The sequence below is a fragment of the Nicotiana tabacum genome, chromosome 7 (genome assembly GCF_000715075.1).
Source record: "Nicotiana tabacum cultivar K326 chromosome 7, ASM71507v2, whole genome shotgun sequence".
Taxonomy (NCBI): domain Eukaryota; kingdom Viridiplantae; phylum Streptophyta; class Magnoliopsida; order Solanales; family Solanaceae; genus Nicotiana; species Nicotiana tabacum.
The window spans coordinates 83,018,338-83,042,816 of NC_134086.1; the positions used below are offsets into that span (position 1 = coordinate 83,018,338).

Genomic DNA, 24,479 nt, shown 5'->3' on the forward strand with positions numbered 1-24,479 from the left:
CGCGTAATTTGTTTCCCACCGAATTAGTGGGAATGTCATTAAAAATAAAATTATTAAAATCTAACCCGTGAAATGGCAGGAACCTAAGAAAAAAAAATTATTTTAATATTTCCACTGATGTAGTAGGAAGCTCAAAATTTTGAATTCTTATATTTGGTCTAAAAAACCCACGAGTTTAAAAATTATCTCACCATAAAATTTAATTTATATAAAGAAAATTCCCCCAAAAGTACCTAGTGAATCAGTGGAAAAGTATTTCCTATTACATTAGGTATACCCCTTATTTTTTTTATCTCTTTTTTACTCTCATTCTTCTCTTTCTCTCTCATTCTCTTCTCCGATCGAGCATACCTAATTCCCCCATTTTCGCTGATGAGCTACTAAGCTCATGAAAAATCAGTAAGGCTCCGCCCCCTCTTTCTGTCTCTATCGCTCTCCCCCCTTTCTTTAATTTCCTCCTTTCTGATTTTACTAAACCTAGGATTCCAGATTAAGTTGGTCATTTCTTATACTGTAGATTTTTTTTTAATTTGCTTCTGAAGTTTTTCAATCTTCTCTTTATGTTAGTTGGTTTTTGTGTGTTTAGTGATAGGTGAGGGGAAAAATGTCAGCTGAATACAGAAATTTATGATGACATTACCAACAAGGTTGGTCTCGTACCTATTGTTTGTTGAGATTACGTCGTCTGTTATGAAGTTTCCATGGTTCTGTGGTACTATTAATTGCAGCTTAAATTCAATCTAGCTTGTAGTGAAGTTTCTCTATTTAATGTCTCTTTTTTCAAGCATATGCACAATTCTGCTTCTCTGTCTTTAATTTAATGGAATTTCATTATAAAGGTTTTCAATTTTGATCTATTGTGCGTGTCAATAGTTTGATATGTCCTAGTCTACTAAATTACTATGATATGGGAAACCTCAACTTGGATTCAAGAATGGTTTATTTAAATCTTGGTGCAACTTCTTCAGTGCTGAAGGGCCTGAAAATGACTTTCAGTAGCTTGAAGGGCTATTATGTTTTGGTAAAAAACTCTTTGGTATTTTTATTCAATTGCTTCCAATCAGTTATTTGTCATTAGATATAGGGTCAAGGGTAATCCTAATGAAGAGCATCTGAAATATAGTAGTAGTAGTTAACTGTTTACTACTCTTTTTGTGATTACTATTATTTTTATTTTTATCTTTTCAAATACTTAGTACTTTGTTTGTTTCATTTATGGGTCAAAGGTGAAAGACTCAGGTCTCGAAGTAATTTCCTTTCTTTTATCACTTTTCATTAAAAGTAGGAGTTAGATTAATTCTTTTTAGATGAAAACCTATTACTCCTACGATCTAGGATAATAGCCCTATGAATATGCTACTCCAATAATTGATGGTAAATTTTTGATAATGCAATAAAATATTTATAGTGTTATTGCAATTTAACTTGTTAGAGAAAGTTACTTACTTTTTCTTAAATTTTACTTGTTATGAGTAATTAACTTCAATAGGTTTTCAAGTACCATAATAGGGTAATGAAATATAGGTTTCCTATTCTCATAGAAATCAATGGAATTATGCTACTTTAATTAAGTTTGTACGTGGAAAAGTTGATTTCCTAACCTTGCGCATTAATAGCGATTTCTCCAAACAGTTTTCATGGAATATATGCGTACAAGTTTCCGACTTTTTTAAGTGACCAGGAAGTGAAGATACAAAAGTATAAAAGAAGACAAAATCAGATTATAAGTCTTGAGGTAACTTCATTTGCTAATTTCTAGGTTGGTTTCAGATGTTAAATTGCTAGAACAACTACATGAATTTATTTAGCTTTTACCTTGATAAAAAATCCTTTATTGTGAATATTATATCTATCCTCCAAGTTTAAATTTATTAATGGATGATAACCAATGTGTTAGAACCTTGGTTTGCCTTTTAAACTGATTCCAAGAACTTAATAAAAAGACCAATGAAAGTGAGTTCTTTAAGGTATACTATTCATAATTAATTGTAAACTAAGTGAGTTCTTTAAGGTATACTATTCAAAATTAATTGTAAATTAACTTGAAACAAATAAATTGTTCTAAGTATATTCATTTGTTTGTGTGTGTTTGTGTACTAGATGGAACGTGAACATCGTAGATAGATGTACGATAGGAATCATCCTAATTGTTGTGGATTAAAGGAACAATTTGTTTAAGTTGTTAAAGGATTTATTGCACATGCAAAAACACTTCCTAAATTTTGTATGAAAGAACAATTAGGTGTCCTTGTGTGAAATGCAAGTGTACAAAGTTGTTGCAATCGGAAAATGTTAAAGTTCATCTTTATAGCAAGGGGTTTGTGGAAAATCATTATGTGTGGACTGTTCATGAAGAGAACTATTGTAGTGTTGGTGATGCTCATTTTCAAAATCTAGTTAGTGGTGAGAGAAGTACACAAATGGATAATAACGTTGAAAATTCTCGATTACATGAAATGCTATCAGATGCTTTTGGTTTTTACCCAGGGGTTCAATCCTAATAAAATGTTGTTGAGCCTCTCAATGATGAGGAAAAGCGCTTCTATGAGTCATTAAAGTCGTCTAGTCGTCCACTCTATAAATGCTCAATGCACTCTAAGTTGTCTGTTGCAGTTAGATTACTAACTATTAAATCATATTGGAATATTTCTCAAGTGGGCATGAATGCTATAATTAGGCTCTGAGTGAAATTAGTCCGAGTATTAACTTACCCAATGATTACTATAATGCAAAGAAATTGGTTTCTAAGGTAGGACTTTCCTCAACAAAAATTGATTGTTGTGAAAATGGTTGTATGTTATATTATAAAGATGATGCGTCTCTAGAAGCGTGCAAATTTTTTGGACTGTCTCGTTTTAAGGAAGTCACAAATGCCAAAGGTTAGAAAGTTGCAGTTAAGAAGATGCATTACTTACCAATTATTTCTAGATTAAAGAGGATGTATGCATCAATGAGTTTTGCTCCTCACATGAGATGGAACCATGAAAATAGAATGCCACCTGGTGTTTTGTGTCATCCTTCGGATGGAAAAGTGTGGAAGCATTTTGATAGGATGTTTCCAAACTTTGCTAATGAACCAAGAAACGTTAGGTTGGGTTTGTGTGCTGATAGATTCACTCAATTTTCTGTCTCTCTGCACCATATTCATATTGGTCTGTCTTTGTTATGCCATATAATATTCCACCTGAAATGGGCATGACAAGTCCATATTTGTTGCTAACTTGCATAGTTCCGGTTCCAAGTAATATAAATGGTTCAATTGATGTATATTTGCAGTCGTTGATTGATGATCTAAAATTATTGTGGCATGAAGGTATTGAAACATACAATATATTAACTAAGCAAAACTTTAGATTGCGTGCTGCTTTGATGTGGACTATTAATGATTTTCCTGCTAAGGAATGTTGTTTGGGTGGTTGACTGCTGGAAAGTTAGCTTGCCCCTACTGTATGGAATATACAAAAGTATTCACTTTGAGACATGGAGGTAAAAACACATGATTTGACTGTCACCAGCGGTTCTTGCCAATGGATCCTGAGTTCAGGAGAAATACTAGTGCGTTTATGAAGAATCAAATAGATTATGATGAGCCACCACCAACCTTGTCAGGTGAGAAAATTTGGGAGAGGGTTAAAGATCTACCTAGGGTGATGGAGTCTCCGTCGGCTAGAATACCTGGTTATAGTGTTGAGCATAATTGGACTAAACAAAGAATATTTTGGGAGTTACTTTATTGGAAGCATAATTTGGATGTCATGCATATTGAGAAGAATTATTTTGATAAACTATTTAATACTGTTATGGATGACAAGAATAAGACAAAACATAACTTGAAGGCCAGGATGGATTTACAAGAATACTGCAGGTAAAGAGAATTAGAACTAAAAGAAGTAAATAACAGGATGGTGAAGCATAAGGCTAGTTGTACATACACTTTGGATGATAAACGAAAGATTTGTGACTGGGTTAGGAATTTGAAGATGCCCAATGGGTATGCGTCAAACATATCTAGGTGTTGACATGAAAGCAGAAAATTTGATGTATATGAAAAGCCACAATTGTTGCATTTTCTTGGAATCATTTATTCATATTGCATTTAGTTCATTGCCTGAGAATATGGAAACCCATCACAGAGATAAGCTTGTTTTTTAAGGACTTGTGTTCTTGTCACGACCCCAGTTCGCCCTCCGTGAACTATCGTGACGGCACCTAGTCTCTACGACTAAGTAAGCCTAACAAGTGCGGAAAAAAGGAAAAAAATAATAGATAAAACAATAAAGGCTTCAGAATAAACAAAATGAAGGTTTAAAATGCCGCTCGACATATACAAATATAAACTCTCAAACTGAACAACTTTTCCCAAAACCTGGAAACCCATTAATCACAAGCTACGAATATAATAAAAATGCTCTAACTCCGAAATATCTACATCAACAGAAAAGGTAGAAGGGCTATCACTACAAGATAGAATAGAAAGGGACTCCTTGGTCTACAGATGCGGCAGATATACCTCGAAGTCTCTGGAGCAGTCGCCTCGCCTCAAGGGTGATGGACTGAGTCAAAGTACCTGGATCTGCACATGAAAAACATGCTCAGAAAGGGCATGAGTATACCATAGCGGTACTCAGTAAGTGCCAAGCCTAACCTCGGTCGGGTAGTGACGAGGAAGGTTAGGGCCCTACTGAGATAAAATAAAAATATAAGGTATGACAGAATAAGGTAAGCAGTACAGTTCAAATCTAACAATAAGAATTTAATACAAGCAAATAAGGAACTCAATAACTTAAACAGAGGCAAAAACAAGCACAAGAAGATACCATTCTTCACAAGAATAATAACGGGGATCTCTTAGTATCCCAAAGATCTCTCAGTACCCTCAATATATGTCAGGGATCTCTTGGTATCCCGAGGATATATCGGTATCCTCAATATATGCTAGGGATCTCTTGGTATCCTCAATATACGTGATAGGGATTTCTCTGTATCCCGAGGATCTCTTGATATCCTCAATATACATGATAGGGATCTCTCGATATCCCGCACCTCAACTCAATATAAATACGTGCAGGGGATCTCCTGGGATGCCGTCCCATAGTCCCAAAGTAAAACACGCGGCAACAACACAAGAAATACCCAATTAAGCTCAATTTCATACCAAGTAAAATAGGAAATTCTAGCCTAACATGCTTCACATAATGCAATTAAGGCAGTTTAGGCAAATAAGCAATTAAGTCAATTAAACATGTTTTTTCTAAGCTAACAGCAGGCTTAAATTTCAAGTAGTATAAAACAGGAAAAAGGAACAAAATTGAAATTACTTAAAGAAAATCGAATTTTCAACAATTAGATCAAGTATGCACTCGTCACCTCACGTACAAGGCATTTCAATTATCAAATATACCAAATCCTGAGGGGAAGGTCCCCCACACAAGGTTAAGCAAGCCACTTACCTCGAACCAGCTCAAATCAACCTGAAACCACGCTCTTGCCACGAGTACTCGACTCCAAATGGCCCAAATATATTCAATTAAATTGCATAATGTAAATAACACTTCAAGTAACTGATTCTACAATTAAATTCTAAGCTAATGCGCGAAATTAGGTAAAATGACCAGAACGCCCCTCGGGCCCACGTCTCGGAATCGGATGATATTTACCTTTCCAGAATCCTCACAATCTCATGAGTTTAGTCATACCAAAAGTACCAAAATAGGACCTCAAATGGTCCCTCAAATTATCACTCAAAGGTCTCTAATTAGTTAAGCCCTAACTCCCAAATTACCATTGATTTTCCTTAAATTTTCATTCTTATAATGATAAAAATTACCTCAATAACGAGTTTAGGGACCAAAGACCTTACTCCAATGAATTCCTCTAAAAATCTCTCTTGAAAATGCTCCCCAAGGCTTCTTCCCGTTTGAAAAGAGGTGAAAATAGCTCAAATTCGCGAAGGCAAGAATTTTTATATTTCTACCCAGCTAATCCGCTTCTGCGGTCCCGCTTCCACGGATCCAAGGTTGCATTTGCGACTTCTAATTAACTCAACATTTCCGCTTCTGCGACATGCTCCCCTCGCCTGCAACATTGCATGTGCAGCCTAACTCTCGCATCTGCATATCTAGCCCATCTTCCTCTTAGCCACATCTTCGGCTTCCCTTATCGCTTCTGTGGGCTCGCACCTGTAGTCCCCAAGCCGCAAGTGTGGTTATGATAGCAGATTTGAAACTTCAGCTGCAAACTCTCAACTGCAAACTTCCTGTTAACCACCCGAAATCATCCCGAGGCCCTCGGGACCTCAACCAAAAGCACGAACAAGTCATATACCACTACCCAAATTTATACCAATCCTTAGAACACCTAAAACAACATCGAAATGACGAATCAACCACGGATTCAAGCCTAAGAACTCCAAAACTCTAAATTTATGCTTTCGATCAAAAAGTCTATCGAACCTCGTCCAAATGACCTAAATTTTGCACACACTTCACATTCAACACTACGGAGCTACTCAAACTTCTAGAATTCCATTCTGACCCTCGGATCAAAATCTCACTATCGAACCGGAAACTTCAAAATTTGACGTTTCGGCATTTCATGGAAAGTAATATTCCTTTAATCATAAATAAACTAAGTAAAATTTTTCCATGTGGTTTATTCAATGTAATGGAACATCTCCCAATTCACCTTGCACAAGAGGCACGACTTGGAGGACCGGTTCAATCTAGATGGATGTATCCCTTCGAGAAGTAAGGACCATTAACTATTTTCTCTTTATGTATTTTAGTTAAAAGAATTCCTATCGAAAAGTGTGGTATGCAGGATTATTAGAAAATGTAAACGGACCATGAAACAAAAGGCCAAGATTGAGGGATCAATATGTGAAGTGTATCTACTTAGAGAAACCTCTCACTTTTGTTCGTATTATTTTAAAAATCATGTTCCATTTTGAGAAATAGGCCGAAAAGGCATGATGAAGGCGATAATGATCCTTTGGAACCCCTTATATCCATATTCAATCAATTGGGTAAAGTTCGGAGAAGTCGTCAAAAAAGAAGTTGGACTGATAAGGAAAAAAAGGTGGCTACAACACATGTATTATTGAATGTCACGACCTTAAAATCGACCCGGTCGTGATGGCGCCTATCGTGAAACTAGGACAACCAACACATTTCCCAAATCAACCCTTTTTCTATAAAAGTTATTTTAAGCCATTCAATTTAACAAGAAATCCCATAATAAAGGTCCAAATAACTAGTGCGGAAAACATAACACAAGCCGACATCGGGATGTCACAAGTCACGAGCATCTACTAAGGTCTGGATACAACGAAGAGTCTGAAAATATACTAAAAGCAGTCTAAGGAAGACACGAGAAAGAAGAGCAAGGCTGGAAACGCCGGGCAGCTACCTTGCTAACTCCGATGACTCTGCCACTGAGCAATCAATGCCCACTACCAGTTTCAGAAATGCCTGAATCTGCACACAAGGTGCAGGGAGTAATGTGAGTATGCCAACTCAGTAAGTAATAAAAGTAAATGAAAGCTGAGCAGTAAGAAAACACGTAAACCATGTCATAACGCTACAGTAAATACAGTACATTTTCAAAACAGTACAAAAATTATTTATTTCCTAAATCAGACTCAGTTTCAGTAAAAACCCTTTTCTTTTTAAAAAATCTTCCAATAATTTCAAACGAGTGATAAAACAGTGAGTAAAAATGATAAAAACGTAAACAGCCCTTCTGGCAAAACATGTACCATAAACCACTCCTTGGGCATAATATCAATAGAACCAGCCCCTCGGGCTACCTCACAATCACTCGTAATCAGGCCCTCGGGCATAACATGAATCAAGAACAGTCCCTCGGGCAAAACATGGATCAAGAACAGCCCATCGGGAAACAACATGAAACAACAACTGCCCCTCAGGCTACATCACATCACTCACACTGGGTACCCGCGCTCACTGGGGGTGTTCAGACTACGGAGGGGCTCCTACAGCTCAAGGGCTATAACAAGCCATCTCATGGCATAATCAAATAGGACCTCGGCCTCATAACAAGCCCCATCGTGGCATAACAAACCAGGCCCTCGGCCTCATAATCATGAATCAGTAACCACATGTTGCGGCGCACAACCCGATCCCATATTATCCTCACAACATAGGCCATTGGCCTCACTCAGTCAGAAATCTCTCAAGTAAATTGGGCAACAGTAAAATATGATGCTCAACCCAGAATATCATTTAAAATATGAAATGGAGTAAATACGGTTGAATTATTAGAACAGTAGAATACAGCATGACTGAGTACAAATATGAAGTCAAAACAGTGATGAATAGTATTTAAAATCCCCTAAGGGTCCACAACAGTCGGCACGAGGCCCAAACATGCCATTCAACCCATAACATGGTAATATTTTCCAAAACACAATGATATCAAATAGCTTTCAGTCAAATACGCGACTTAACAGTCATACGGGACGGACTAAGTCACAATCCCCAAAGGTGCACGATCCCACGCTCGTCATCTAGCATGCACGTCACCTCAAAGTAGAACAACAATGTGAAATCCAGGGTTTCATACCCTCAGGACAACATTTACAATCATTACTTACCTTAATCCGGTCCAAACTCGAGCCCGCGATGCCTTTGCCTCTCGAATCCGTCTCTAAATGCTCTGAATCTAACCAAACTCAGTTCCACATTATTAATACACGCTAAAGGAACAAAGCCTAAGCGAAAATAATTGAATTAACTAAAAAAATCCAGAAATTGGCCAAACCTGACCCCCGGACCCACGTCTCAGAATCCGAAAAAAATCACATCAATACAATCCTCATCCTCCCACGAGTCTATACATACCAAGAATATCAAAATAGGAGCTCAAATGACCCCTCAAATCTCCAATTCAACTCTCCAATTTTCATCCCAAATTCCCAAATTAAATGATAAAATTAAGATAAAATCATGGTATTCAACCAAAATTGGGTGAAGAACACTTACCCCAATCAATCCTCTGAATATCCCCTCCAAAATCGTCTTCTCCCGAGCTCTATAGCTCCAAAAATGCAAAAATGGCCGAAATTCTGGAAATAGAGTACTTTATAAAGCTGCCCAGGCTTCCTCTTTCGCGAACGCATGACAAGTATCGTGTTCGCGATGAAGAAAAATTCGACTCCCAAAAAAATGCTCTACGTGTTCGCGGCACAAGCCTCGCGAACACAATACCTCTGGAGACCTAACTAAGCGAACACGACCACCAACGCATGAATGCGAAGAACACAGCATCAACACATCACGAACGCGACACCCAAAGCGAACGTGAAGAACAAAATTCACCACCTTAGAGAACATTCTTTGCAAATGCGAATCCCTAACCGTGGACACGAAGAACAAACCGTCTACTACAAAATAGCAGCAAAATCTGCCAGCCTTTCAAGTCCAAATATGACCCGTTGAGCATCCGAAAAATGCCCGAGGTACTCAGGACCTCAACCAAACATGCCAAAACATCCCATAACATCATTCAAACTTGTTCCAACGTTCGGAACGCTCAAAACAACATCAAAAAATCAAATCACCCTCAGATTCAAGCCTAAGAATTCAAAAACTTCCAAATTCCTCTTTCGATCGAAAAGTCTATTAAACCTCATCTGAATGACCTAAAATTTTGCACACATGTAACAAATGGTACAATGGACCTACTACAATTTCTTGAATTCCATTCTGACCCCGATATCAAAATTTCCACTGCTAACCAGAAAATGCCAAATTTCTAATTTCGCCAATTCAAGCCTAAATCTATCACGAACCTCTAAAATACATTTCGGACGCGCTCTCAAGTCCAAAATCGCCTAACAGAGCTAACCAAATCATAAAAATCCAAATTCGAGATCGAATACTAAAAAGTCAAAACATGGTCAAACCTTTCAAATTTAAAGCTTCAAACTGAGAATTGTTCTTCCAAATCTATTCCGATTATCCTCAAAACAAAAACTGACAATTTACATAAGTCATAACACATCACAGGGGGCTAGTCATGCTCGAGAACTGGCGAGCTAAATACAAAAGCTCAAAACGACCGGTCGGGTCATTACATCCTCCCCCACTTAAACATATGTTCATCCTCGAACGTGCCAGAGTTATTCCGAAAATCATCGAATCGCTATGTAACCTTACCATGCACATACCCGGGGGTGATCCAATGTCACCCTATATCATATAGGTCCGATAACAGAATGTAACTGAAATTTCACAATCCAACCTACCCCATAAACCTTATAACCAAATTTCAACTTCTGAAATCATCTATAAGGTCAGAACCTCACATCTATACTCTGAATAAGTCCGAACAAGCTGTATCAACCATACTCGTACCTAAGATGCAATTACATGATATACCCCATAACTGAGACACTCCTAGCGATAACTTCTAATCACAGCAATTTCCCAAAACAACCGAATACCGATAATAAAAATCTTATCATATAAAGCCCCATTCCAACACTTTCATATTTTGCCAATGATGAATGAAACACGTAGAAAGTCACAACCATTCCTCAAATCAACCATTCATGAACCTCCCTCGCCGTTGGCACGGACCATAGTAAATTCCTAAGCCGAACATTGATATTATCCTCCCAACATGCAGAAATCGAATCCGATAGTATTCATTCTAGATCCCAATGACCTCATCTCATTCATTACGACTATTCTAGTGACATGACACATCGATACAATCTCAAGCTACAACCCGTGCACCAATAAGCAATAGTCCAAATATACTCAAATCATGGGAAGTGACTCAATTGAGAGAGTTGTACTACAAGCTCACCAGTACTACCACAACACGATACTAGGAAGTCACCACACACCGTAGAACCAAAATACACAAATCTAACACGAAGGATAATGCCTCCACATAACTTCGCTACAATGCGCAACCTTATCAAAACGCTGGTCCACATGAAGCACCTCAAGTCACTATGCTCAAAATCAACAATCTCGCGCCATTTGATGCATAGTACCAAAAGCAAATCATCATAACCATGGAGAAGCAACTGACATGTTACCACACAAACCCGAAAGGACATAGCTAATATGCCATCCACTGAGCAACACCCAATACTCTTCACGCTCGAATTCCATTATGAGACCCTAATAATACCGCACCACATGTGCCTATAATGCACAATCATAACGCCTTGCGACATGGAAAGGTAACTCATAGATCACTCTGGAACTCTAATAAGCTCAATAACAATTAAATCAACACATCCCTCGACAATAGTAACTTGGAGTCAACAAAGCTGACTCGATGCAGATCATACATCTATATAGGCCTACCAATGAACCCCTTATCAAGGAGTTCCTAAGGTTTCTTCTTCAACTCCTTTAACTCCACCGGTGCCATATGATACGGTGCCCGACACCAAATCAATACCAAAATCAACAACCTTACCCGGCGACATGCCTGGCAGCAGGAAACACATCCAGAAAGTCCCTCACCATTGGAACTGAATCAATGGGAGGAGCCTCTACATAGATATCCCCATGAAGGCCAAATAAGAAAGACAATCCTTCCCAACCATCCGCTGGGTCTTCAAAAATGAAATCACCCTACTGAGAACATAATCCCTCGAACCTCACCACTCTAATCTGTGGCATCCCTGGCATAGCTAACGTTGCCGTCTTAGCGCGACAGTACAGAATAACACGAAACGGAGACAGTCAGTCCATAGCCAACATCACATCAAAATCTAACATACTAAGCGACAAGGGATCCACTCGGGTCTCCAAACCCCGATAGTTACCACACAAGGCCGATACACATGACCCACAACCACAACATAACCTGTTTATAAGAACTTCCAGTCTCCAAGTCCATATTGCAAACGAATCACCATATCCGATCCCAAATCAACCGTCCGAATATATAACACACCTCTAATATCTAATCATCCCACGAGGGGTACTCCTATAATTCTCCTGTGCCGCCAAGCAAACTCGAACATCAGCAGTCGATCAAACAAGAGAGTGACACAATACTAATGAAGTATCCATAACTCAAACACATCGCCCCTTTTTGAAATATATACCCTCATCAAGCCACACCAATCAGTGACCTCATTTATCTAGTCATCTGAAACTATCCATGTTGCCTAAGAATTTGTGACCTTCCTTTCAAAACTGAACTGTGACCTTACACAAGCAAATCTCAATCCTACACAACATACCGCATATACCATACCATCCTAGGATAAACATGACAACTTCATATCCATTCTGAGTCGCAAGCAACTATGTACTCAACTAGCTAAGAACTTTCCATTGATCCCATATAGAAGAAAATCACTATACATCACATGCTCCTCACGCTCGTAGAAAAGGTACATCTCCAACTGCGGTACAAACCATAAAGGACTCTCCGAATTCCATTTGCGCCCGACCAAACCATCATGTTAGAATCTTTTTAACTTGATCAAGCTACGCAGATCACCAAAAACCCAAGAGCATTGCCACGAAATGCCTGTAGAAACTCATGACCTCGTAAGCATCCAAAAAACTAATCATATCCCTTACCATGCCGGTCCAGCCTACTACCAAGCTATCCTATTTATCCCAAGCTCCTTCTAAATTACCTTCATATTGATACTTCTCCTTGCCAAAATACCATAATCCTCAACCTAGACTCACTATGCGATACCCAAGCATAAAATTACACCGCCCTAAGCCCCTTGGACCATTGTATTTTTCTGAAGCACCCCCAAAAGTACCACAACCGAGATACCCACTCTGAAAAAACCTTCTGCGAATCTAAGGACGTTACCTTTGCCTTCCTGATACTGGTATGTAAAATCCATAATGATACAGAAATGCCACAAGTCTTGTCATCCTCCAATGTAAACCTCAATTTCTAGCCAAATACACACCTAAAATCCAAATTATTACATGTAAATTCTTTAACCATTAGGACCATTCTTGAGAGTCATCCACTCTTCTCAAACCTCAATTAGACTGACCAAACGGGTCGAACAGCCAGTGCCCATTAGAACAGCAACACCTATGGAAGTAACCCCACCTTAATGCAACCGAACAACTTCTTGTTCTATGCACCGTACATCCTCTACCAATAACAACTCAAGTCATTCCGTGATTCTCATACACCCATAAAGAAGAACATAACCTTTATTGACATTTCCTTTACTCAAGCCATCCTCTATCTCAACCTCTGTAAACCATAACAGATTCACCGGTACGCCTTAAACTAGGGCCAACATAGCACATAACCGTGCAATCAGCTGATCAATAGCAAACTCCCCCACTTGGCTCAAAGCCATAGGTCAAAACACATAGAACTCACAATGCCCATAATCTACTACCGCCATAATACCATGGTGACGTTAAACTAAATCCTTCATAAGCTCATGCAACACAAACCCTCTAGCACTTCAAATCTTCTGCAAATCTCGCATTCACCCTCGTAACAGTAAAGACAACTCCCATACACGATCCAAGCTAAAATTGCAACGCATATATTTCACTGCTAAAAGGGGTCTTCCAACAAACAATATAAGGATCACACAAACTTCAGAACACTCCGCAGAAGATAACCCACCTGCTTCACCTCAAACTAACATCTCTCTATACCCTTCCACCGTCGTAACCATTACGCAATCACTTAATATTCCTGAGTCTAAACTCATATCATAACATGAAATCTACTTCACTTCCCAACCGGACAACATGAAAGGATCCATCAACACACCCACAATTTGCACTATACAACAAATCACGATGGAAATCAAGCACAGATAGTTCTTTCTATCCTCAAGCAGACCCTTCTCGTCACATCCAAATCATATGAATACATCTCGGAGTCACATCATACTTATCACATAGTCATCCAGCCATCACTTCCACTAATAGGGACACTACCGAACATATAAATTCAATAGCACGTGCTCACACAATCAATGCCTCACTACTCAAGCTACAGGCAAAACCCGGCCTCAAGCCCTCCAGACTGGCCCAACATCAACAAACAAAAATCACATCTCGCCCCTAGATTAGGGAATCACAAGTCGTCGATGCACAACCGATATCGAGCGCTCATGCGTGCATACGAACGCCTGGATGGAATTTCAAGAGTTACATTTCATACTGAATCAAGGATGCACGATAAGAATTCAAGAATTCGGGATTTTCTAAAGGTTTTGCAGCCTCCCGAGGATAAGTACAGACGTCTCTGTAATGATCCGCGAGACTCTACTAAACCTGCTCATGACTCGTGAGACCTATGTAACATAGGATCTGATACCAACTTGTCACGACCCTAAAACCGACAAGGTCATGATGGCGCCTATCGTGAAACTAGGCCAGCCAACATATTTCCCAAATCAACCATTTTTCTATAAAATTCATTTTAAGCCATTTAATTTAACAAGAAATCCCATAATAAAGGTCCAAATAACCAGTGCGGAAATATAACACAAGCCCGACATCGGGGTGTCACAAGCCACGAGCATCTACTAAGGTTTGAATACAACGGAGAGTCTGAAAATATACTAAAAACAGTCTAACGAAGACAAGAGGGAGAAGAGCAAAGTTGCGAATGCCAGACAGCTACCTTGCTAACTCCAATGACTCTTCCACTGAGCAATCAACGCCCACTGTCGGGTTCAGAAATACCTGAATCTGCATACAAGGTGCACGGAGTAATGTGAGTACGCCAACTCAGTAAGTAATAAAAGTAAATGAAAGCTGAGCAATAAGAAAATACGTAAATCACGTCATAACGGTACAACAAATAGTACATTTCCAAAATAGTACAAAAATCATTTATTTCGTAAATCAGACTCAATTTCAGTAGAACCCATTTTCTTTTTAAAACATCTTCCAATAGTTTCTAAAGAGTGATAAAATAGTGAGTAAAAACCACTCATTGGGCATAATATCAACAGAACCAGCCCTTCAGGCTACCTCACAATCACTCATAATCAGCCCCTCGGGCATAACATGAATAAATCATAGCCCTCGAGCAAAACATGGATCAAGAACAGCGCCTCGGGCAACAACATGAAACAACAACAACCCCTCGGGCTACATCACATCACTCATACTGGGTACCCGCACTCACTGGGGGTGTTCAGACTTCATAGGGGCTCCTACAACCCAAGCGCTATAACAAGCCATCTCATGGAATAATCAAATAGGCCCTCGACCTCATTACAAGCTACCTCGTGGCATAACAAATCAGGCCCTCGGCCTCATAATCATGAATCAGTAACCACATGTTGCAGCGCACAGCCCGATCCCAAAATATCCTCACAATACAGGCCATCAAACTCACTCAGTCAGAAATCTCTCAAGCTACTCGGGCAACGGTAAAACATGATGCTTATCCCAAAATATCATTTAAAATATCAAAACGGAGTAAATAAGACTGAGTTATTAAAACGGTAGAATACAACATGACTGAGTACAAATATGAAGTCAAAATAGTGAGGAATAGTAGTGAAAATCCCCTAAGAGTCCAAAACAGTCGGCACGATGCCCAAATATGGCATTCAGCCCAAAACATGGTAATACTTTCGAAAACACTATGATGTCAAACAAATTTCAATCAAATACACGACTTAATAGTCATACGGGACGGACTAAGTCACAATCCCCAAAGGTGCACAACCCCACGCTCGTCATCTAGGGTGTACGTCACCTCAAAGTAGCACAACAATTTGAAATCCGGGGTTTCATACCCTCAGAACAACATTTACAATCATTACTTACCTTAATCCGGTCCAAACTCTAGCACGCGATGCCATTGCCTCTCGAATCGGTCTCCAAATTCTCTGAATCTAACCAAAATCAGTTCCACGTCATTAATACACGCTAAAGGAACAAAGACAAAGCGGAAATAATTAAATTAACTCAAAAATCTCGAAAATGGACAAACCCGACCCCCGGGCCAACGTCTAGAAATCCGATAAATTTTGGACCTCAAATGGCCCCTCAAATCCCCAATTCAACCCTCCAATTTTTCTTCCAATTTTCATCCCAAATTCACAAATTAAATGATAAAAATTAAGGCAAAATCATGGTATTCAACCGAATTTGGGTGAAGAACACTTATCCCAATCAATCCTATGAAAATCCCCTCCAAAATCGTCTTCTCTCGAGCTCCATAGCTCCAAAAATGCAAAAATGGCCGAAATCCTCGAAATAGAGTACTTTATAAAGCTACCCAGGCTTCCTATTTCGCTAACGCGAGACAACTATCGCGTCCACAATGAAGAAAATATCGGCTCCCAAAAAAATGCTCTACGCGTTCGCGACACAAGCCTCGCAAACGCGAAACCTCTGGAGACATAACTACGCGAACACGACCACCAAAGTGCGAACGCGAAGAACATAGCATCAACACATCGCGAACGTGACACCCAAAGCGCAAATGCGAAGAACATAATTCACCACATCAGAGAACACTCTTCACGAACGCGAGTCCATGACCGCGAACGCAAAGAGCAAACTGTCTGCTACAAAATACCAGCAAAATCTGCCAGCCTTTCAAGTCCAAAGATAACCCGTTAAGCATCTAAAACATGCCCGAGGCCCTCGGGATCTCAAACAAATGTGCCAACACATCCCATAACATCATTCAAACTTGTACCATCCTTCAGAATGCTCAAAATAACATCAAAACATCGAATTACCCTCGGATTCAAGCCTAAGAATTTCAAAACTTCCAAATTCCTCGTTCGATCAAAAAGTCTATCAAACCTCATCCGGATGACCTGAAATTTTGTACACACATCACAAATGATACAAACGAACCTACTCCATTTTTCAGAATTCCATTCCGACCCCGATATCAAAATTTTCACTGCCGACCGGAAAATGCCAAATTTCTAATTTCGCCAATTCAAGCCTAAATCTACCACAGACCTCCAAAATATATTCCGGACGCGCTCTCAAGTCCAAAATCACCTAACAGAGCTAACAAATTATTAAAATCCAAATTCGAGATCGAATACTAAAAAGTCAAACCTTGGTCAAACCTTTCAAATTTAAAGCTTCAATCTAAGAATTGTTCTTCCAAATCTATTCCGATTATCCTGAAAACCAAAACCCACAATTTACATAAGTCATAATATATCACACGGGGCTAGTCATGCCCGAGGACTTGTGAGAAAAATGTAAAAGCTCAAAACGATCGGTCGGACCGTTACACTGAATTGCCCTGAAGTTCAACAATTTTACAAGTAGGTTTAAAAATATACTATTGTCATATGTGCATAATCTATTCTTCGTTTAACTAATAAAAATTATAAAATGTCTGACAATTACTTTGTGAGTCAGTTCGGCCATGCTGATGTTTATCCTAGATTTTCAGAGTGGTTTTGAGAATACGTATGTGCTAATTAATATGTAACAAATTTTTTATTATTTACACACTATATGATTTTCTAACTTCTTGATTTTCTTCAACTCTATATAGGTTCATAATCCAAAAAATGGTATATGTGATCCTTTTTTGCGTGATATAGCTTGGGTCCTACCGCACAAGTCAAAATCATATCTACGTATTTTATCAATGGATACAAGTTTCATACGGAAGAATGGTCTAAGAATGAGAAAACCATTAATAGTGGGGCATGGGTGAAAGGTGGTGATGGTAACCAAGGTGGGGATATTGATTATTATGGTGTGCTCCAAGAGATTTTAGAAATAAAGTATGTTGGTTGGCCAAAGAAACGATTGGTACTTTTTCGATGCAAGTGGTTTGATCCCACACCAAATAGAGGTACCAAGGTACACCCACAATACAAAATAGTAGAAGTTAAGCACGCCAAGGAGTACGAAAGCTATGATCGATTTGTTATAGCACAAAATGTGAAGCAAGTATATTACGCTCCTTACCATCGACGTGTAAAAATATGAATGAAATGTGGGTAGTTATTAAAACTAAGCTAGTTGGAAGAGTGGAAGTTGAGGATTCACTGGTTGTAGCGTACCCAAATGATAGATCAAGTGTTCAACAAATTGTGGATAATAAATAAGAATATGAGCTGCATAGTGAAGGCATATACGAAGAAGTTGATCTGTCAGTTGAACAAAATTATGAAATTGGGACATCTATGGCCAATGCGGAGGAAGATTCAGGTGATGAAAATGAATTCATTGAGAAGGAAGAATTTTCTGATGAAAATGAAACAAGCGAGGAGGATGAAACTGATGATGAAAATGTACCAAGCGATGACGATGGAATGGATGATGAAAATGAAACAAGCGATGATAATAATTGACATATTTGTTTTTTCTAACTTATGTGGTAATTATGCTTTTAAATTTATTGCTAAGAGAATTAACATGCTATTTTTTTCTTATGCTTGTATTATTCAGATGGCTGCTGGAGGTAAATCAAAGAAGAAGAAACAAGTTTCACGTAACTTAGGTCATCTCCCTACCCCTCCACCACCTGCACCTTCTGGTCCGCATGTGCCTCCACCTACATGTCCGTCTTTAGTTCCACCTCCCTCATACTCTATACCATGCCTAGGGTATACTACTCCATCCTCTGGCCCTTACTATCATCATATGTCTTCCCAAAACATAAATGGGACGTTTTAATCTAGACCTGCTTGCCCATCTATGCCTACACCTAGACCTGGCATACACCCATCATTTACTCCAGTCATTCCATCCCATGGCATTCAAACATCATCGTCTCCCGTTATTCCTTTATCATCTTCCCCCGGCATACCCTCTTATTCTTCCCCTAGCATGCCCACATCTTCTAGTCGGCCTACAAAGCACTCTTTCATGCCTTCATCTGAATCTACTCCATTATGTATAGGACGTTGGTATGTGTTTATTATACTAGTCTAGTCCTGGCATCTTCCTCTGGCATAGCACAAGCATCTTGCATAAAACTAGGAGTCTAATGACTGATAGAGTCTTTAGTATTATGGACAGACGTTTCGTGGATATCTTGTATGGCAATTCCCCTTTGATCTGCAGTTATGCGTTAGAAACCATTACTGTTTTTCTCTCCAATATGTTGTTTCCATGAAAGACAAATATAAATCATGAAGCAAGAGGTGTCTTATCTTTGTTTTTGATCTTTCATTTTTTGGGTTGAGTAAACTACTTTTGCTCATTTTGATCCTAAGACCTGAGTGTGCATCTGGAAAACATATCTTATTTGGTATGTCAGAAGTTTTAGTTGAATTGGTTGTCATTGCCAAACAAATGCCTTAGCTGGTCAGTAGATTGATAATATTTAGTACTTAGACATATTTAGTATATTGATAATATTTGTTGTTGTTGTTGTTAGTACTTACACAAATTGTTTTATTTTTTTGAATTACTATCTTATCTTCATTGTATCATTTCATACTAATGAGTAGTTCCAAAAGTTTGTATTTTGAATATTTTGTGTATTAGAATCGGTTTTTTTTTTGTAAAAATAGATTGGTCCATCTATTGACATGTTGATTTGCTTGTGTATTAGAATCTGTTTTTTGTTTCTTTACCTAAGAATTCATTAATCTTACATTCTGCAGAAAAGGAAGAAACTATTTCCACTTTGAGAAAGATTTGGTTTTTAATAGGTACTTGAATGATCATCTTTTCTGAAATCCGAGAGCTGCGTATTTCTTCAACATTCATATGTCTTATACTTAATTCCTCTACTGCAGACTTTGCTAAACTACTATTTTCATCGTCTTCTAGTTTGATTACTTCCTCTATAATCTTCTATAGGTACATGCTCAAATTCATTGAAGCAATTTCCATTTTTTGACCATTCCAAATTCATGGCCCCTGCATTATATTTCACATTAAAGAAGGTCCTTAACTGATGAGCAACATGCTAATCTTTTGAGGTTGCGCTTCCTTCAGTTTGCAGAAAGAAAGCTTGACTTGCATCAAAATTTAGCTATGAAATATCCTAAAATTTAAGCTGTGATCTAAAACAGTATGATCTTGAAAGAGACAAAAAAACTTAAGCCAAATAGAAAAGTTTAAATTACTTGCTTTGACGTGGATGTCAAATTCTGCTTCAATAGTTATTCTTGCAACAAATTGTAGGACACATAATCAGTGCTTCCACATTGACTCACGAGTTGTAACTGATAATGTATTTAACAGGAAAAGTTTTTAAAAAGACCAGCTACTCAAGATGAGGTATTTGAGTATACACATATGAAGAAGCTAAAGGATGGAACAAAGACAATTGGGATCGAGCCGCGAGCCGAGACAACCTAGGTAAGATTTCAAGTTACTTTTTAATATTTTTTATTAATTAAATTTGTTCATATAATAGTTGTAATTTTTTTGCAGAATACTTGCAAACAATCCTTGTATGAGTTCATTCAAAGCCAACCAACTGATGATCAAGGAAAGCCAATCCAACCATCGCATGAGAATTATATGGACTTGTGGATTAAGGCGGCTGGTGGCGTACACAAGGGAAGAGTTTACGGCCTTGGATCAGAGTTTAGTTCTAGCCGTCGGTCTTCTGGTGGCTCATCTTCCTCAAGGTCCTCGATTAATCAGAATAAGTTTGAGCTATTGAATAGAAGAATATCATAGATCACTTAGTTGTATGCACAGGAAAGAGCTGCGCGGGAGGAGGAGGCAAAGCAAAGGGAGGAAGAAGATAGGGGAGGGAGGAAGAGGAGAGGCGGAGGGAGGATGAAATGAGGCAAAAGGATGGTGCATTTGCACGTGTCACTAGTGACATTGAAAGCCTCAAGGCCCAGCTAAACTCCCTCTTAGCATCTGGTGCATTCCTTTACCACGTTCTACATCACGCTCTAACAATACTAAGGAGTAGTTTTTTTTTATTAATCTAATTTTGGGTGGGACTAGGATGTTGGATATTATGTATCAATTGGATAAGATTAAATGCTGAATTTCTTATTTGAATGTTTAGTTGCATTATTGGTTTCTAGTATTTTCAGTTTTGGTTGGTTGTTAATGAAATAGATCGGGAGATACTGAATTTTGTGTGTGAATGTTTAATTATATTTAGGTTGTTAGTGGTATTTTTTGTTTGTAGGTGGTGCAGTATAAAAAGCAGCATTATGCACAAAAAAATTCTAGATTTCCCGTGCACTTCCCACTGAATCCGTGGGAAGGTTCATCAATTTAGTTACAGAACTTGTATATTTCCCACTGATATCGGTGGGATTGTTCATACGTTTTTTAAGAATTTGCATTTATCCCACTGATATCAATGGGAGAGTTCATACTTTTATTTTCATAATTTACATATTTCACACAGATACTTGTGGAAAAGTTCATACTCTATTTTTCTGCATTTGCATATTTCCCACGGTTATTAGCGGAAAAGCTCATACTTTATTTTCAGATCCCCATGCATTTTCCCACCATTTCCCTCGCTAATGTATTAAAATTAATAAAAGTTACTAATAATATTTCCCACTGATTGGTGGTGGGAAACTTCTTTATTTCATATTAATTCTTCGCTGGGAAAACCGTGGGAAATTTCCCACCTCTTCTCTGGGAAGATATTTCCGGTAATCTGTTTCAGTGAGAGTGCAGTGGGAAAACTCGATTTTTCCACCAGTTTTCCACTGATTTCGCCGTGGGAAAACCATGTGTTTCTAGTAATGGCTAATTCAAGTATTATCTTGTAGTTTATCATCGTAACAGCATAACCAACATACAAGCAAGCTTAAAACAATTAGTAGGCTGTTACACTCACCTTAGGCAGTAGCAACAACTTGAAATTTCAGCAAAACACATCCACAACTATCCTCAATGACGACACAACCTCAAAGAGATGTTATTCTTCACTAGACCTAACTTTTGATGTTGAAATATGGTGTAATCCATTTGCTAGACTTGAAATAACCTAGGATTGATATAAAAACCATGGGAGAGTATTTTACATAACATAATCCACTAAAAAAACCTCCCCCACGAGTTGGAACCACCCAAAAATCAGCAACACCAAGAGAAACAAGAAACTTACTAGCGCGATGGGATTCCCGACACTAGATTTGTGTTGTTTGCCCTTTTTTGGGTCTTGGATCATGAGAGAACCTTGAGAGAGTTATTTTTGGTGTCTAGGGTCTGAAGATACTAAAAATGAATGAGTTCAAATGGGGTTGAGGCATCTATATATATCAACATATCTAAATGCCTATGTAGGACCCATAGAGAGCTGTTTGGCGCAATGTCACTAAAATGCGAATATCTCTCTACTCCAAAGTCGTATTGTTTTGAAAGTAAATTCTGCGTTCCGAGGCCTTAAAAACCTCTTTTTGTCTTACCTCAATTTGCGTGCGCAGTCTGGGCGCATTTCCGAAAAGATTTTATGTGAAATCTAAGTAAAATAAGAAAATTGACCTTTAAAATGGATTAAAGTTGACGTTGGTTAACATTTTTGGTAAACGTACCCGGACCCGAACCCGTGATCCGACGGTCTCGTAGGGTCCGTGGTAATATATGGACTTGGGTGTATGCCCAGAATCGAATTCTGAGGTCCCACGCCCAAGAAAAGAATTTTTAATGAAAATTGTTCGCTAGAAAAAATAAAGGCTTTTAGAAGTGAATTGATGTAATTTATTGATGGTATCGTGCCCGTATCTTGGTTTCGGAGCCCAGTACAAGTTTAAATTAATAATTAAGTTGGATATGTGAAATTTGGTAATGATCAAAATTGATTTGGTATAAAACGGACCTATAGTTGAGAAAATAGAAATTTCAATGTTCTTGAGTGATTTCATGAATTTGAGGTTTAATTCATAGTTGTTGAGATTATCTTAATGATTTGATAGCACGAGCAAGTGCGTATGATGTTTTTGGACTTGCGTGCATGTTTGGTTTGGAGCCCCGAGTGAAATTGGACTTAGGAAAATTTTCTGGTACCTCGTATTTTTGCCCAGGCCTCTGATCTCACAATTGAAAGATCAGGCTTCGCAATTGCGAAGTGGACATACTTGGTAAATGCGACCCCACTGTCGCAAATGCAAACCAAGCCTAGGTAAGCCCTTTTCGCAAATGCGAACACTGGGCTGGGAATTGCGAAGCACACCCCATCGCAAATGCGGCATTTCCTTCGCAATTGCGATGATGGCTAAATTTAGCAGGGGTCACAAATGCGATAGTTTCTTTGCATTTGCGAACACAACAAGTTTCCAAAGAGGTTCACAATTGCGAACCCTTGTCGCAATTGCGACAACTGAGACCTGCTAAATGAAATTTTGATGGGATTATTCCCCATTTTCCAAACTCCTTCAAACCCTAAAACATCTTGGGCAATTTTTTGAAGGCACCAACTCTTCCAAATCAATAGTAAGTCATTTTTAACTCATATTTTTCAATCTAATCCATCTTTTTACATGATTTTATTTCAAAATCAAGGGTTTTTCGTGGGAAATTGGGTGATTTTGGGTAGAACTTAGGATTTTCAAATTTTAGGGATTTGGACCTCGATTTGAGGTCCGATTTCAACACAAATTATATATTTGAGTTCGTGGGGAATGGGTAATCGAGTTTTGGTTCGAATCTCATATTTTGACCAAGCGGGCCAGGGGTCGATTTTTGACCTTTTTGGAGAAATCATTAGAAAACCTATTTTCATGCATTAGAATTGGTTTATTTAGTATTTATTAATGTTATTAAGTAAATTATGGCTAGATACAAGCATATTGATGGTGGAATCAAGAGGTAAAGCGGTAGTTGAGGCTTGATTGTGTTCGTGGCATTGAGGTAAGTGTTTGGTCTAACCTTAGCTTGAGGGAATATGAGTTGTAGTCTTATTTTCTATGTGTTAATTGTTGAGTACGACGTATAGGTATGGTGACAAGTATCTAGCTATATGTTTGTATCAAGCATGCCCGTGAGTCTTATACTATGATTGTTGTAACTCCGTTATGTATTTTCCGCTTAATATGATGATTTCTAATGTTGAACAAGACTTATAGAAGTATTCTTGGTAATTGAACATTGTAGAGCATTGGCTCAAGTTGAGAATTGTGTTGTGAAGTGATTGTGGAAAAGAGAAGACGTTTATGATATTGTTTCCCTTACCTGGATGTTATTGCTTATGATATTGTTTCCCTTGCCGGGATGTTATTGCTTATGATATTATTTCCCTTTCCGGGATATTATTGTTATACTATTGTTCCCTTGCCGGGATTCTATTGTGATTTTATTGATAATCTTGCCTGAATTGCTTTGTGATTGTTGCTTGGGTATGGAAGAGTGTAAAAGCACGAAGGATGATGTTGTGCGTGATATTTGTGAGTGAGTGTTAATGCACGAAGGGTGATGACGTGCCGATATTGTAAATGTAAAAGTACGAAAGGCGATGTCGTGCCATGATATGAGTGATAATGCATGGAGAATAATTTCGTGCCATAATTATGTGAGGTAAAAGCACGAAGGATGATGTCGTGTCGAATCTATTGATTCTTATGGTGAGGACGAGAGTAGAAGCACGAA

At 38.4% G+C, this 24,479-nt stretch overlaps 1 long non-coding RNA gene across 1 annotated transcript; it reads left to right on the forward strand.

Annotated features, from left to right (window-relative positions):
• The first annotated feature begins 270 nt into the window (after positions 1–270).
• Positions 271–20,990, forward strand: LOC107825831 (uncharacterized). The gene is made up of 5 exons (XR_001657161.2): positions 271–399; positions 587–647; positions 1,633–1,735; positions 20,151–20,267; positions 20,343–20,990. It is a non-coding gene; the product is annotated as an uncharacterized LOC107825831 (long non-coding RNA).
• Positions 20,991–24,479: the final 3,489 nt, after the last annotated feature.